This window comes from Odocoileus virginianus, chromosome 32 (genome assembly GCF_023699985.2).
Source record: "Odocoileus virginianus isolate 20LAN1187 ecotype Illinois chromosome 32, Ovbor_1.2, whole genome shotgun sequence".
Taxonomy (NCBI): domain Eukaryota; kingdom Metazoa; phylum Chordata; class Mammalia; order Artiodactyla; family Cervidae; genus Odocoileus; species Odocoileus virginianus.
Window position 1 is genome coordinate 15,574,423 of NC_069705.1, and position 10,649 is coordinate 15,585,071.

A 10,649-nucleotide genomic window follows, 5' to 3' on the forward strand; every position below is an offset into this window, starting at 1 on the left:
TTTTCTTGATGAATCTGGCTAATGGTTTGTCTATCTTATTTATCTTCTCAAAGAACAAGCTTTTAGTTTTATTGATTTTTTGCTATCGTCTCCTTCGTTTCTTTTTCATTTATTTCTGCTCTAATTTTTATGATTTCTTTCCTTCTAACCCTAGGGTTCTTAATTTCTTCTTTTTCTAGTTGCTTTAGGTGTAAAGTTAGGCTATTTTTTTTTTTTAATTTTTCTCTTGTTTCTCTAGGTAAACTTGTACTGCTATGTACCTTCCCCTTAGCACTGCTTTTACTAAATCCCATAGGTTTTGGGTTGTCGTGTTTTCATTTTCATTTGTTTCTATGCATGTTTTGGTTTCTTTTTTGATTTCTTCTGTGATTTGTTGGTTATTCAGAAATGTGTTGTTTAGCCTCCATATGTTTGTATTTTTAACAGTTTTTTTTTTTCCCCTGTAGTTGATACCTAATCTTACTGCATTGTGATCAGAAAAGATGCTTGAAATGATTTCAATGTTTTTTAATTTACCAAGGCTAGATTTATGGCCCAGGATGTAATCTATTCTGGAGAATGTTCTGTGTGCACTTGAGAAAAAGACGAAATTCACTGTTTTGGAATGAAATGTCCCATAGATATCAATTAGGTCTAACTAGTCCATTGTGTCATTTAAAGTTTGTGTTTCCTTGCTAATTTTCTGTTTAGTTGATCTATCCATAGGTGTGAGTGGGGTTTTAAAGTCTCCCACTATTATTGTGTTATTGTTAATTTCCCCTTTCATACTTGTTAGCATTTGCTTTACATATTGAGGTGCTTACATGTTGGGTGCATATATATTATTAATTGTTTTATCTTCTTGGATTGATCCTTTGATCATTATGTAGTGTCCTTCTTTGTCTCTTTTCATGGTCTTTATTTCAAAGTCTATTTTATCTGATATGAGTTTTGCTACTCCTGCTTTCTTTTGGTCTCCATTTGCATGAAATATCTTTGCAGCCCTTCACTTTCAGTCTGTATGTGTCCCTTGGTTTGAGGTGGGTCTCTTGTAGACAGCATATATAGGGGTCTTGTTTTTGTATCCATTTAGCCAGTCTTTGTCTTTTGGTTGGGGCATTCAACCCATTTACATTTAAGGTAACTATTGATAAGTATGACCCTGCTGCCATTGTTTTATTGTTTTGGGTTCGAATTTATAAACCTTTTCTGTGTTTCCTGTCTAGAGAAGATCCTTTAGCATTTGTTGAAGAGCTGGTTTGGTGGTGCTGAATTCCCCCAGCTTTTGCTTGTCTGTAAAGCTTTTGATTTCTCCTTCATATTTGAATAAGATCCTTGCTGGGTATGGTAATCTGGGTTTTAGGTTTTCTCTTTCATCACTTTGAGTATGTCCTGCCATTCCCTTCTGGCCTGAAGGGTTTCTATTGAAAGATCAGCTGTTATCCTTATGGGGATCCCCTTGTGGGTTATTTGTTGCTTTTCCCTTGCTGCTTTTAATATTTGCTCTTTGTGTCTGATCTTCATTAGTTTGATTAATATGTGTCTTGGGGTGTTTCATTTTGGTTTATCCTGTTTGGGACTCTCTGGGTTTCTTGGACTTGGGTAGCTATTTCCTTCCCCGTTTTAGGGAAGCTTTCAACTATTATCTCCTCAAGTATTTTCCCATGCCCTTTCTTTTTGTCTTCTTCTTCTGGGACTCCTGTGATTCAAAAGTTGGGGCATTTAACATTGTCCCAGAAGTCTCTGAGGTTGTCCTCATTTCTTTTAATTCTTTTTCCCTCTCCGCTTCATTTATTTCCACCATTCTATCTTCAACCTCACTTATCCTATCTTCTGCCTCAGTTATTCTACTGTTGGTTCCCTCCAGAGTGCTTTTGATCTCATTTATTGCATTATTTATTATGGATTTACTCTTCTTTATTTCTTCTAGGTCCTTGTTAAACATTTCTTGCATCTTCTCAATCGTTGTCTCTAGTCTATTTATCTGTAACTCCATTTTGTTTTCAAGATTTTGGATCGTCTGTACTATCATTATTCTGAATTCTTTTTCAGGTAGATTCCATATCTCTGCCTCTTTTGTTTGGTTTGGTGGGCATTTATCATGCTCCTTTACCTGCTGAATATTTCTCCGCCTTTTCACTTGGTTTAGATTGCTGTGTTTGGGATGCCTTTTCTGTAGGTTGGAAGCTCGTTAGTTCCTCTTTATCATGGAGCCTGCTCCCTGTGGGTGGGGTTGGACTAGTGGCTTGTCAAGGTTCTCTGGTTAGGGGACCTTGCATCTGTGTTCTGGTGGGTGGAGCTGGATATCTTCTCTCTGCAGTGCAGTGAAGTGTCCAGCAGTGAGTTTTGGGGTGTTTGTGGGTTTGGCATGGCTTGGGGCAGCCTGTCTTTTAATGCCCAGGGCTGTGTTCCCGCTTTGCTGGAGAATTAGCATGGTCTGTCTTGCTCTGGAACTTGGCTCTTGGGTGGAGCTTGGTTTCAGTGTATGTATGGAGGCTTTTGGGTGAGCTCTTGTCTATTTAAGTTCCCTGGAATCAGGACTTCTCTGATGTTCTCAAGTTTTGGAGTTAAGCCTCCTGCCTCTGGCTTTCAGTCTTATTCTTACAGTGGCCTCAAGACTTCCCTATCCATACAGCACAGATGATAAAGCATCTAGGCTAGGGACACCCAGATAGTTTCACAGAGTTACATGGAGAAGAGGAGAGGCAGGAGGGAGATAGAGATGACCAGGAGGAGAAGAGGGGGAGTCAAAAGGGGAGAGACCAATCTAGCCAGCAATCAGTTCCCTAAGTGCTCTCCACAGCCCGGAACACCCAGAGAGAGTCACAGAGTTAAACAGAGAAGAGTAGGGGAGGGAGGAGATAGAGGCCACCTGGGGGAGAAAAGGGAGCGTCAAAAGGGAAGAAAAGAATTAAGCCAGTAATCACACCCCTAAGTGAAAATGGATACCGAAGATTAGATTCTTAAAGGTACAAATTTGATAACAAATACCAAAAAGCAAAGATTAAAAATATAGAGTAGAGGTTAGACTCTCAGAAAACAATATTAAAAATACAAAGCAAAATCAATCACAAAATTGATAAAAAATATATATATATGAAGTTTGCTTTAAAAATAGGGTCTTTTTTTTTGCAAGGTAATAGGTTATAAAAATGAAAATTAAAGGAGTAATAAGTTAAATTTTAAAAAATTGATGTGATAATAGTAAAAATATATCTAGGAATTTCTCTGGAGCTGTTGTGGGCAGCGTGGGGTCACTTCAGTTTCAGATAGTTCTTTGTTACAGCTTGTATTGTTCTTAAGGTCTATAGGCCTCCTCCAATGCTTAGTCAATGTTAATCACAGGGTTTTAATCTGTTGCACCCGTCACTTCTAGAGCAGTTCCCTCTTCTGTGTTTATTTTGGCTTCCTCTGTTTGCAAGTCTCTTCAGTGTCTAATTTCCACCCTGACACAAGGGGGTGACGGTGGTCACTTATTTAGGCTCAGTTGTTCAGTTGTGTTGTGGGGAGGGAAAGTGAAAGTGAAATCGCTCAGCCGTGTCTGCCTCTGCGACCCCATGGACTGTAGCCTACCAGGCTCCTCTGTCCATGGGATTTTCCAGCAAGAACACTGGAGTGGGCTGCCATTTAGGGACGGTACAAACAAATATCACTGGCATGTGCAGGGAGTGCTCGCGGTGTGTGGGTCACACTGGGTTTGCCCCAGCTCAAGGCGGTGTGTGCTTCCTGGGTCTACACTGCTCAGGCTCCAGGTTGCCCTCAGGGGACTGTCCAAAGCAGGCCCTGCATTTTGTGCCCTTGCCAGGTCTAAGCTGCTCGGGTTCAGGTTCTCGGGCACTCCACAGAGGCACAGACTCCGCTGGGTGTGCATTTCGTGCCCTTCCCAGGTTCGAGCAGCTCGGGCGGCCAGGTGCTTGCTGAGGGCACTGTCCCGGTAGGCCGTGCATCTTGATCACCTCCCTGGTCCCAGCCGCGTGGTTCCCCTGGTGCGGCATGAGCACCACCCCGGCTGTGCCGTGCATCTCCTCTGGAGAGCTGATCGCTGGCTGCGACCCTCCTGGGAGCTGTCAACCGTCCAGGGCCCCAAGACGTGGTTAGCGACTGGATGCTGGTCTCTGGGGCTGAAATTGGAACAGCCCCTCGCCTTCCGGCTCTGGCTGTCGCCCACCTGCCTCTCTGCCTCCGGTGGGGGTGGGGCCGGTCTGCAGCCGGCCAGCTCCGCTTTGGTGTTCGCTCAATCCTTTGTTCTGTGAGCGGACCAGGCTGCGAGTTAGAGCCTTCTGTGGGAAAGTTCTCTTTCTTTTTTCTCTCTGGTGATCCCACAGTCTGGGTTGCTATCTCACGTTAGCTCCTTCAGATTGTCCTCAGGGTGTTCAGGCCTGGCCCTTACCCTAAGCATGCAGCCCGCACCTTCCTGTCCAGCCCCTGCTCGCTGGTGGCGGACGCGAGCATCTGGGCTGTCTCTCTGCTGGGAGTTGCGGTTAGGCGTGTACTCTGTGGGGTTTGTTGTTGTTGTGTTCCCTCCTAGTTATGTTGCCCTCTGAGATTCCAAAACTCCCCACAGACCCACCTGTGAGAGGATTTCCCACTGTTTGGAAACTTCTCCATCCTTAACTCTTTGTCTCTCTTTCTGTCTTTTATATTTTGTCCTACATCCTTTCGAAGAGAATGGGCTGCCTTTCTGGGTGCCTGGTGTCCTCTGCCAGTGTTCAGAAGTTGTTTTGTGGAAGTTGCTCAGCATTAAAATGATCTTTTTATGAATTTGTGGAGGAGAAAGTGGTCTCCCTATTCTATTCCTCCACCATCTTGGGACTGCCCCTGCTGCAGGTTTTAATAATGCATACATATAGGTTATTAGTGCCTTTTTAGAAACACAACTAACATGCCTGCATTGCTTTTCCTTGTCTTTCACATCAAGTATTATATTACTGTAGTCATCAATGTTATAATTCTTACGTGGATTTAAAGTCCTTCTAAAAGCAAATATAAGCAGAACAGTACTAAGAGGGAAGTTAACAATGCCTACATGAGAAAAGAAGAATGATTTCAAATAAACAATCTAACTATACAGCTTAAGGAGCTAGAAAAAAAGAACAAAATACAAATTATTAGAAAAACACAGCTTAACAAGAAAAAATTATGAAGAAATATAAAGATTGAACTCACCTATAACTAGGATGGAGATTGACTCAGTAATCAAAAACTTCCCAGTAAGAAAAGCCCAGGACCAGATAGTTTCACTGGTGAATTATATTAAACATTTAAAGAAGAACTAACACCAATCCTTCTCAAACTCATTCAAAAAATTGCAGAAGAGGGAGCACTTTCAAATTATAAAGTTAGCATTATCAGTAAGCCAGACAAAGACCCACCCCCCACACACACAGAAACTATAGGTCAACAAACCTGGGTAATATAGATGAAAAAATCCTCCACAAAATACTAGCAAACTGAATGTAATCACACATTAAAAAGATCATGCATCATGACCAAGTGAGATTTATCCCTGGGATTAAAGGCTGTTTCAAACTATGAAAGTCAATTAATACAGTGTACCACATTAACAGAATAAAGCATTCAAATCACATGATCATGACAATAGAGGCAGAAAACATATTTGACAAAATTCAGCACCCTTTCTTAAAAGAATTGCTCAACAAACAAGGAAGAAATCACCTCAACATAAAAAAGGCCATATATGAAAAGCCCACAGCTAAAAGACAGAGAGTTTTTTCTCTAAGATCAAGAAGGCAAGGATGTCCACTCTCACCACTTCTATTTAACTTAGTACTGAGAGGTCTAGGTAGAGCAATTAGGAAAAAAAAGAAGGAAGAAAGTAAACAGCATGATCTTATATATGTAGAAAACCCCAAGGACTACACAAGAAAGAAACTTTCAGAAGTAATGAACGAATTCATTAGAGTTACAGGATGCAAAATCAACACACAGAAATCAGTTGTCTTTCTGTACACTAACAATGAAAACAACCACATTTGCAATAGTGAAAGCTAATATAAGGCCACCTGATGTGAAAAGCCAATTCATTGGAAAAGATCCTGATGCTGGGAAAGATCGAAGGCAAAAGAAGAGGGTGGCAGAGGACAGGGTGGTTAGACTGCATCACTGACTCAATGGACATGAATCTGAGCAAGCACCAGGGGATAGCGAAGGATAGAGGAGCCTGGCGTGCCGCAGTCCATGTGGTTGCACAGTTGGACAGGACTTAGCCACTGAACCACAGGAACAACAATATTACTTAGACTTCAGGTTTTCTTTTTTTTTGGTGGATGTTCTAGGATTTCAAATATACATCCTTAAGTCATCAGAAGCTGCTTTCGGGTATTATGCAACTTCATATACTGTGCAATAACTTATAATAGTATACTGTCATTTCCTCCCTCAAATCTTTGCACTGTCTTTGTTATACACATTGCTTCTATACATGTTATAAACTCCACAATACATAATACTTTGTTACTATTTTTGCTTTAGACAATTATGTTTTAAAACAGTTAAAAATAAGGAAGTGTGCCTTTTATATTTGTCCTTCTTTTTACAGTATTGGAATATCTTGACATCTTTGTGTAAATTCAGATTTCCACCTGGCATCTCATTCCTTCAAACTAGAAAGCTTCCTTAAACATCCCTGGTGGTGCAAGTGTTTTGGCAGTGAATTCTCTAAGCTTTTGTTTGTCTGGAGAACCCTTTATTTCACCTTCATTTTAAAAAGGTATTTTCATTGGGTAGAGAATCTGGGTTGCCAGGTTTTTGGTTTATTTTTAAGACTCGGAAGATGTCACATTATTGTTTTGCATGGTTTCTGAAGAGAATTTTGCTGATATTCTTCCTTTATATGTATGTTTCTTTTTACTCCAGCCACCTTCAAGATTTCTTTCTTCATCCCTGATTTTCAGCATTTTCCCTATGATGTGTTCGGGGACTTGGGGGAAGTGGTTACTGACTCTCTTATTTTTAATTCTCTGCAGCGGCTTCCCAGATGGCTCAATGGCAAAGAATCTGCCTGTCAGTGCCGGAGCTGCAGGAGACGCAGGTTCGATCTCTGGGCCTGGAAGATCCACTGGGGGAGGAAATGGCAACCCACTCCAGTATTCTTGCCTGGAGAATCCCATGCACAGAGAATGCTGGCAGGCTATATCTATGGGGCTGAACGAGTTGGACACAACTGAGCTACTAAATACACAGGGTCTAACATGGGTGCCTGAGCCTCAGTAATTATTTTAGCATTCAGCCAGCAGGAAAAAAAAATTGGGTAGGGGAGAAGAATGTATCCCTCCCTTTGAAGACTCTTAAGAAACTTCTTGGAAGTCCCATCTGATAATTCTTCTTATGGCTAGAACTGAGTCAAGTTGCCCACAAGAAGCCTGGGAAATATATTTTTTATTCTGAATGGCCATCTAACTAGCTAAAACTCATGAGGTCTCTGACTAAGAAAATAATAAGGAATATAGAGTAAGGGGGGAGGGTAGCAGTTTTTTCCACAGCTGTGTGTAAAAACCATCTCTATAGCCTTTTAAAACTACAAGTAACTGGTGTTTCAAATACCTATTGCTATGTAACAACCACTCCAAAACTTAGTGGTTTTAAATAATAATATTTTCTTATTTCTCATCATTCTATGCTTGGCTGGGCTCATCAGTTCAGTTGCTTGGTCATGTCCAACTCTTTGAGACCCCATGGACTGCAGCATGCCAGGCTCCCCTGTCCATCACCAATTCCCAGAGCTTGCTCAAACTCATGTCCATCAAGATGGTGATGCCATCCAACCATCTTATCCTCTGTCATCCCTTTCTCCTCCTGCCTTCAATCTTCCCAGCATCAGGGTCTTTTCCAATGAGTCAGTTCTTCACATCAGGTGGCCAAAGTATTGGAGCTTCAGCTCTAGCATCAGTCCTTTCAATGAACACTCAGGACTGATTTCCTTTAGGATGGAATGGTTGGATCTCCTTATAGTCCAAGGGACTCTCAAGAGTCTTCTCCAACACCACAATTCAAAAGCATTAATTCTTTGGCGTTCAGCTTTCTTTATGGTCCAATTCTCACATCCATACAGGCCTACTGGAAAAACCATAGCTTTGACTGGACAGACCTTTGGCGGCAAAGTAACGTCTCTACTTTATAATATGCTGTCTAGGTTGGTCATAGCTTTTCTTCCAAGGAGGAAGCTAAGCTCAGTTGGATGGTTTTTCTAATCTACAGTGTCTGCTGAGATCACGTGTGAGGCTGATTTTGGAGGCGAGCTTGGCCAGCAATACATGATGGCCTTGCTCACAGGTCTGGGGTCCTGGTAGGGAAGACTGGACTATTCAGAAGGCTGCAATTCCTCCCTCGTTCTCCGTCAGGAGAGCCAGGTTTCTCTATGTGGTGATCGAAGGCTCTAAGAAGCCAGGTATAAGATGCCAGGTCTCTGAAAGGCTAGATTCAGAACTGTCATGATAGTACTGCTATTGTATTCTATTGGTCAAAGTAAGTCACAACATTATCCTAGATATGAGACTAGGAGAAAGAGACCTCACCTTTGTATGGGATGCGACGCACATGCACAGAACGAGAGGAGGAATTGCTGGTGGCTGTCTTTGGCCGTTTCCCAGGTGGCACAGTGGTAAAGAATCTGCCTGCCAATGCAGGAGACATAAGAGATGCGGGTTCGACCCCTGGGTTGGGAAGATCCCTTGGAGAAGGAAGTGGCAAAACCCTCCAGTGTTCTTGCCTGGGAGATCCCATGGACAGAGGAACCTGGCGGGCTACAGTCCATGGGGTCACAAGAGTCGCTTGAGCGACTGAGCATAAGCACACAAACAAGTCTTTGGCTGTGGTCAGATCACGACTTCGAGATTCTCAGCAGGCGAGAAGTTTGCTGAAGTTGTCTGTATTTAGGGCCAAAGGAAGAAGTGAGGAAACTCACAGGTAGTGTGTTTCATATATGATAGTCTGCTTCACCAGCTTCCTCTGATATCACTACCAGAATCCCAGCAGACAAAACTTTGGAAGAACACATAGAAGTACCCATAATGGGACTTCCTGGTGGTTAAGTGGTTGAGACTCCATGCTTCCACTGCAGGAGGTGTGGGTTCAGTCCCCGGATGAAGACCTGGCATGCTGAGTGGCAGTCAAAAAATAGAGAAAAAAAAAGAAGAACCCATAATTTCTGCACAGAGCAGTTCCTAAAGTGACAAAATTCCTCTCACACAGAGTTGTCAGCAGTGCAAACCGGTATAAGCTTCTCTGATAGCTCAGTTGGTAAAGAATCTGGCTGCAATGCAGGAGACCCCAGTTCACTTCCTGGGTCAGGAAGATCCATTGGAGAAGGGATAGGCTACCCATTCCAGTATTCTTGGGCTTTCGTTGTGGCTAAGCTGGTAAAGAATCTGCCTATAATGCGGGAGTTTTGATCCCTGGGTTGGGAAGATCCCCTGGAGAAGGGAAAAGCTACCCACTCCAGTATTATGGGCTGGAGAATTCCATAGACTATATAGTCCATGGGGTCGCAAAGTCCATGGGGACACGACTGTGTGACTTTCACTTTCACTTTCTTTCTAATGTGTGTCTTTATTTTTTAAGATTTCTTTTGATGTAGACCAGTTTTTAAAAGGCTTTATTGAATTTGTTACATACAGCATTGCTTGTGTTTTATATATATATATATATTTTTTGGCTGTGAGGCATGTGGGATCTTAACTCCCCACCAGGGATGGAACCAGGACCCCCTGCATTGGAAGGTAAAGTATTAACCCTTGGACTGCCCGGGAATTCTGTCTAAAGTGTATCTTTAAAATATGTGTCCCTTTGACTTAGTAATTCCATTTTTAAAGACTCTACCATAAGCTCATAGCTTATCAAGTGTGAATAAAGATGTGTAGTGCAGTGTTTTGTATACAGATAAGAAATTGGAAATAATTGAATATTTATTAGAAAAGGGAGATTTATCTAGAGGGACAATAGAATACACTGTAGTTTTGAAGGATAATAAAGTGTGAAAGATCTTCACCATACATGAAGGGGTAAAAGCAGGCTAAAGAGAAGTAAAGTTAGACATGTATAAATTAGATATAATTTCCTTTTTTCCAAAATTGTACACAAGAAAATGTCTAGAAGGATACATATTAACAATGGTCATATTATTGTTTCTATTTATTTTTCTCAGTTGTATTTTCTAAAAAATTTTTTACAATAAATAAGCATTGTTAATGACTAATATTAGATACAACATTTAATACTAAAGGAGTTGTACAGTACTCACTTGGTATGGTTTATGTTTTCCAAATATAACCATGTAAGTGAGGTTTATGTGAGTTCTCTTTGTTCTTCCCAAGGAACAGAGAATTATATTCAAGCATTCCCTTTCTGGATATAATTGTAATTTTTGAGCCTTGCCATCTGTGTGGGGCTTCTTGCATCTCTCCTTACTGGTTCAGCCTTTCAGCTACACTTTGGAATAATTACAACAGAACTAACCTTGAAGTTATCACCTCTGATAGCAAAAGAAGGCAAGATCCTGGGAATCTGGATTTTTTTTTTTTTTTTGGCTGTGAAGCCTGTGGGATCTCAGTTCTCTGTCCGGTGATCGAACCCACACCCCCTGCATCGGAAGGCAATGTCTTTAATTGCTAGACCACGTGTGAAGTCCTGGTCTTAATTTTTCTTATGGTACA